This window comes from Pristiophorus japonicus, chromosome 15, assembly GCF_044704955.1.
Source record: "Pristiophorus japonicus isolate sPriJap1 chromosome 15, sPriJap1.hap1, whole genome shotgun sequence".
Classification (NCBI taxonomy): Eukaryota; Metazoa; Chordata; class Chondrichthyes; family Pristiophoridae; genus Pristiophorus; species Pristiophorus japonicus.
In genome coordinates this window covers 112,879,011-112,885,010 of record NC_091991.1, presented here as the reverse complement: position 1 = coordinate 112,885,010, position 6,000 = coordinate 112,879,011, and the positions used below count along the sequence as shown (strand labels likewise).

The window sequence follows — 6,000 nt, the reverse complement described above, 5'->3', positions numbered from 1 at the left end:
GGGAGAGGGGGAGGGCGTTTGGGAGGAGGTAGGGTGGTGGGGCAGGAGTATGGGGTGGGGGGGTGGGAAGAGGTTGGGGGGGTGGGGAAGAGGTTGGGGGGGTGGGAAGAGGTTGGGGGGGTGGGAAGAGGTTGGGGGGTGGGAAGAGGTTGGGGGGGTGGGAAGAGGTTGGGGGGTGGGAAGAGGTTGGGGGGGTGGGAAGAGGTTGGGGGGGTGGGAGAGTTGGGGGGTGGGAAGAGATTGGGGGGGTGGGAAGAGATTGGGGGGGTGGGGAAGAGATTGGGGGGGGTGGGAAGAGATTGGGGGGTGGAAAGAGATTGGGGGGGGTGGGAAGAAGATTGGGGGGTGGGAAGAGATTGGGGGGGTGGGAAGAGATTGGGGGGTGGGAAGAGATTGGGGGGGTGGGAAAGAGATTGGGGGGGGTGGGAAAGAGATTGGGGGGGTGGGAAGAGATTGGGGGGGTGGGAAGAGATTGGGGGGGTGGGGAAGAGATTGGAGGGGGGGAAGAGATTGGAGGGGGGGGAAGAGAATTGGGGGGGGGGGAAGAGATTGGGGGGGGGAAGAGATTGGGGGGGTGGGAAGAGATTGGGGGGGTGGGAAGAGATTGGGGGGGGTGGGAAGAGATTGGGGGGGGGAAGAGATTGGGGGGCACGGGGGGGGGGAAGAGATTCGGGGACATAGAAACATAGAAAATAGGTGCAGGAGTCGGCCATTCGGCCCATCGAGCCTGCACTGCCATTCAATAAGATCATGGCTGATCATTCCTTCAGTACCCCTTTCCTGCTTTCTCTCCATACCCCTTGATCGCCTTCACCATAAGGGCCATATCTAACTCCTTCTTGAATATATCCAATGAACTGGCATCAACAACTCTCTGCGGCAGGGAATTCCACAGGTTAACAACTCTCTGAGTGAAGAAGTTTCTCCTCATCTCAGTCCTAAATGGCCTACCCCTTATCCTAAGACTATGTCCCCTGGTTCTGGACTTCCCCAACATCGAGAACATTCTTCCGCATGTAACCTGTCCAGTTCCGTCAGAATCTCATCCTTCTAAACGCCAGTGAATAAAGGCTCAGTTGATCCAGTCTCTCCTCATATGACAGCCCAGCCATCCCTGGAATCAGTCTGATGAACCTTTGCTGCACTCCCTCAATAGCAAGAACGTCCTTCCTCAGACTCGGAGACCAAACTAAACACAATATTCCAGGTGAGGCTTCACTAAGGCCCTGTACAACTGCAGTAAGACCTCCCTGCTCCTATATTCAAATCCCCTAGCTATGAAGGCCAGCATACCATTTGCCTTCTTTGTCGCCTGCTGTACCTGCGTGCCCACTTTCAGTAACTGATGAACCAGGTCTCGTTGCACCTCCCCTTTTTCTAGTCTGCCACCATTCAGATAATATTCTGCCTTCGTGTTTTTGCCCCCAAAATAGATAACCTCACATTTATCCACATTATACTGCATTTACCATGTATTTGCCCACTCATCTAATCTGTCCAAGTCACCCTGCAGCCTCTTAGCGTCCTCCTCACCGCTCACACCGCCACCCAGTTTAGTGTTATCCGCAAACTTGGAGATATTACACTCTATTCCTTCATCCAAATCGTTAATGTATATTGTAAAGAGCTGGGGTCCCAGCACTGAGCCCTGCGGCACCCCACTAGTAACTACCTGCCATTCTGAAAAGTACCCGTTTATCCCAATTCTCTGCTTCCTGTCTGCCAACCAGTTCTCTATCCACATCAGTACATTACCCCCAATACCATGCGCTTTGATTTTGTACACCAATCTCTTGTGCGGGACCTTGTTAAAAGCCTTTTGAAAGTCCAAATACACCACATCCACTGGTTCTCCCTTGTCCACTCTACTAGTTACATCCTCAAAAAATTCCAGAAGGTTTGTCAAGCATGATTTACCCTTCATAAATCCATGCTGACTTGGACCAATCCTATCACTGCTTTCCAAATGTGCTGCTATTTCATCCTTCATGATTGATTCCAACATCTTCCCCACTACTGCTGTCAGGCTAATCGGTCTATAATTACCCGCTTTCTCTCTCCCTCCTTTTTTAAAAAAGTGGCGTTACATTAGCTACCCTCCAGTCAATAGGAACTGATCCAGAGTCGATAGACTGTTGGAAAATGATCACCAATGCATCCACTATTTCGAGGGCCACCTCCAAGTATTCCGGGATGCAGATATCAGGACCCTGGGATTTATCGGCCCCCAATCCCATCAATTTCCCCAACACAATTTCCCGCCTAATAACAATATCTTTCAGTTCCTCATTCTCACTTGACCCACTGCCCCCTAGTACATTCGGAAGGTTATTCGTATTTTTTTTTGTGAAGACAGAACCGAAGTATTGGTTCAATTGGTCTGCCCATTTCTTTGTTTCCCATTACATTACCCCCAATACCATGTGCTTTGATTTTGCACACCAATCTCTTGTGTGGGACCTTGTCAAAAGCCTTTTGAAAGTCCAAATACACCACATCCACTGGTTCTCCCGTCTACTCTACTAGTTACATCCTCAAAAAATTCCAGAAGATTTGTCAAGCATGATTTACCCTTCATAAATCCATGCTGACTTGGACCAATCCTATCACTGCTTTCCAAATGTGCTATTTCATCCTTAATGATTGATTCCAACATCTTCCCCACTACTGATGTCAGGCTAACTGGTCTATAATTACCTGCTTTTTTAAAAAAGTGCTGTTACATTAGCAACCCTCCAGTCCATAGGAACTGATCCAGAGTCGATAGACTGTTGGAAAATTATCACCAATGCATCCACTATTTCTAGGGCCACTTACTTAAGTACTCTGGGATGTAGACTATCAGGCCCTGGGGATTTATCAGCCTTCAATCCCGTCAATTTCCCCAACACAATTTCCCACTTAATAAGGATATCCTTCAGTTCCTCCTTCTCACTAGACCTTCGGACCCCTAATACATCGCGAAGGTTATTTGTGTCTTCCTTTGTGAAGGACCGAACCAAAGTACTTGTTCAATTAGTCTGCCATTCGGGCCGGGGGGGGGGGAAGAGAGATTGGGAGGGGGAGGGAGGGGAAAGAGAGATTGGGGGCACGGGGGGGGAAGAGAGATTGGGGCGCGGGGGGGGGGGGGGGGGGAGAGATTGGGGGCGCGGGGGGGAAGAGAGATTGGAGGGGGGAAGAAGAGATTGGAGGCGCGGGGGGGGGGGGGGGAGAGAGATTGGGGCGGGGGGGGGGGGAAGAGAGATTGGGGGCGCGGGGGGGGGGGGAAGAGAGATTGGGGCGCGGGGGGGGGGGAAGAGAGATTGGGGGCGCGGGGGGAAGAGAGATTGGGGGCGCGGGGGAAGAGAGATTGGGGGCGCGGGGGGGAAGAGAGATGGGGCGCGAGGGAAGAGAGATTGGGGGCGCGGGGGAAGAGAGATTGGGGGCGCGGGGGGGGGGGGAAGAGAGATTGGGGTGCGGGTGTGGTGTATGTAGCACACAAATCACTGACTCCACACGTTCTGGTGTAAATCTAACTGCTGTGACCTTCGTCCTTTATTGTTCAGCTCCAGAGTGCCTCTCGGGTGTGGTGGTCAGCCTTATATAGCAGCTGTTGCAGGTACTACCAGGGTTTCCCACCGCAGCACCCTCTGTGGTGTGGCATAGTGCTTACATTACATAACAGCGGGGAAGAGAGATTGGGGAGGGGGGGGCGCGGAAGAGAGATTGGGGAGGGGGGCGGGGAAGAGAGATTGGGGAGGGGGCGGGGAAGAGAGATGGGGAGGGGGGCGGGGAAAGAGAGATTGGGGAGGGGGGCGGGAAGAGAGATTGGGGGGGGGGGAAGAGAGATTGGGGGGGGGGGAAGAGAGATTGGGGGGGGGAAGAGAGAGATTGGGGGGCGGGGGGGGGAGAGAGATTGGGGGGCGGGGGGAGGAAAGAGAGATATTGGGGGGGGCGGGAGAGAGATTGGGGGGGGCGGGGGAGAGATTGGGGGGGCGGGGGGGGGAGAGATTGGGGGGGCGGGGGGGGGGGGAGAAGAGAGATTGGGTGGGTGGGGGGGGGAGGGAAGAGAGATTGGGATGAAAGAGATTGGATGGGGTGGGGGGGGGGAAGAAGAGTGAGAGAGAGAGAGAGAGAGAGAGAGAGAGAGAGAGAGAGAGTGAGTGGGGGTGGGGGAGAACCGAGAGAGAGAGAGAGAGAGAGAGAGAGAGAGAGAGAGCGCGAGAGAGAGAGCGCGAGAGAGAGAGAGAGAGAGAGAGAGAGGGTGGGGTGGGGAAAGAGAGAGGATGCGGGTGGGTGGAGAGCGTGGGTAGGTGAGGGGGTGAGAGTTAGGGGCTGGGGAAAGAGAGGGTGTGTGAGGGGGGAGGGAAAGAGAGGGTGGGGGGGCGGAATAAGTGTGTGTGGATGGGGGGGGGGGGGGGCGCGCGAGAGGGAGGGAAAGGGGGGGGGCGAGGGAGAATGCCTTCAGCTGCCTAGGCCCCTAGCTCTGGCATTCCCTCTCTAAGCCTCCACTTCACTTCTCCCTCCCTCCCTCTCGCCTCTCGCCCCCTCCCGTATCCAAAAGAAAATTAGCTCCACTCTCTCCTCTCACACATCATCTTGGTAAAATCATTGCAGATTTCTGTATCTCAGACCCTTGAGGGAACTGCCAGCTTTAACAGACAAAGCACATCACAATTTATACTTCTCGATCTAAACAACTGAAGAAGCCGATTTACAATTAGGATTATTTGCAGAAACCATTGCAGATTTAAAAACAAGTTTACGGAATTTCAGGCACAAAGCTACTGAAAAAACTTAATAATTTCAATATATTTAATCACAAATGCTTTTGTATAAAACTCAGCCAACTCATTACTTGGAGTATTCAGGTAGATTTGAGCAATTTTCTAATGGTCGGACTCTCCAGTGAGTGCGTGGTCAGCATCTGGCACAGTAATGGGTCAGCTTTCTCATTACATGTTTCTTTCCCAGCCAACATGTTTACAGGCTGTCCAGCTAATAAAAGATTTTAAAAAATACATTGTAGTGTTTGTTTAGTTACTGCAACAAAGCACCCAGTCTTCTGCTGAAGAGGAGCCAAGTGCCCACGTCCAGAGTACACGAAAGAGGCACTGCGCTCACACTGGCTGGATCCATGACAAGCATATCAATTAAAAAGAAACATTGATGTTGTACAAATTAAGTGAAGCACCAATGCACAGAACCACAAAATGATGAATGTGGGACTGAGCGACCAATGTCCTAATCGGAGCAGTAGCCACGGTGGGGCGGGCACTGAGGCTGGATCTCAGAGCAGGCAGGGTCACCCTGGCTCCCTCTCATGGTCCCACTTGCTGATGGAGATGTGGAAATAATTCATTCCGCCCACTTTTTCAATTGCAACTGATACACCACATAAGAACAGAAGTATTAGGAGCAGGAATAGGCCATATGGCCCCTTGAGCCTGCTCCGCCATTCAATGAGATCATGGCTGATCTTCGACCTCAACTCCACTTGCCCGCCCGATCCCTGTATCCCTTAATTCACCTATAGTCCAAAAATGTGTCTTGAATATACTGAATGACTCAGCATCCACAACCCTTTGGGGGTAGAGAATTCCAAAGATTCACAAGCCTCAGTGAAGAACTGTCTCCTCGTCTCAGTCTTAAAAGGCCCACCCCTTATCCCGAGACTGTGCCTCCACCCTCTAGTTCTAGACTCTCCAGCCAGGGGAAACATCCTCTCAGCATCTACCCTGTCAATCCCCTTTAGAATCTTGTATGATCACCTCTCATGCTTCTAAACTCTAGAGAGTATAGACCCAATCTACTCAATCTCTTCTCATAGGACAACCCTCTCATTCCAGGAATTAATCTAGTGAATCTTCATTTCACTGCCTCTAAGGCAAGTATATCCTTCCTTAAATAAGGAGACCAAAACTGTGCACAGTATTCCAGGTATGGTCTTACCAAAGCCCTGTAACAATTGTACTCTTGTACTCCAAACCCCTTTCAAAAAAGGCCAACGTGCCATTTGCC

The 6,000-nt window shown here is 51.8% G+C and overlaps 1 protein-coding gene across 3 annotated transcripts in view; it reads right to left on the bottom strand.

The window, feature by feature from the left end:
• capn15 (calpain 15) overlaps window positions 1-6,000 on the bottom strand; it is a 350,926-nt gene that overhangs the window by 316,750 nt on the left and 28,176 nt on the right. The gene's annotated exons all lie outside the window — the stretch shown is intronic.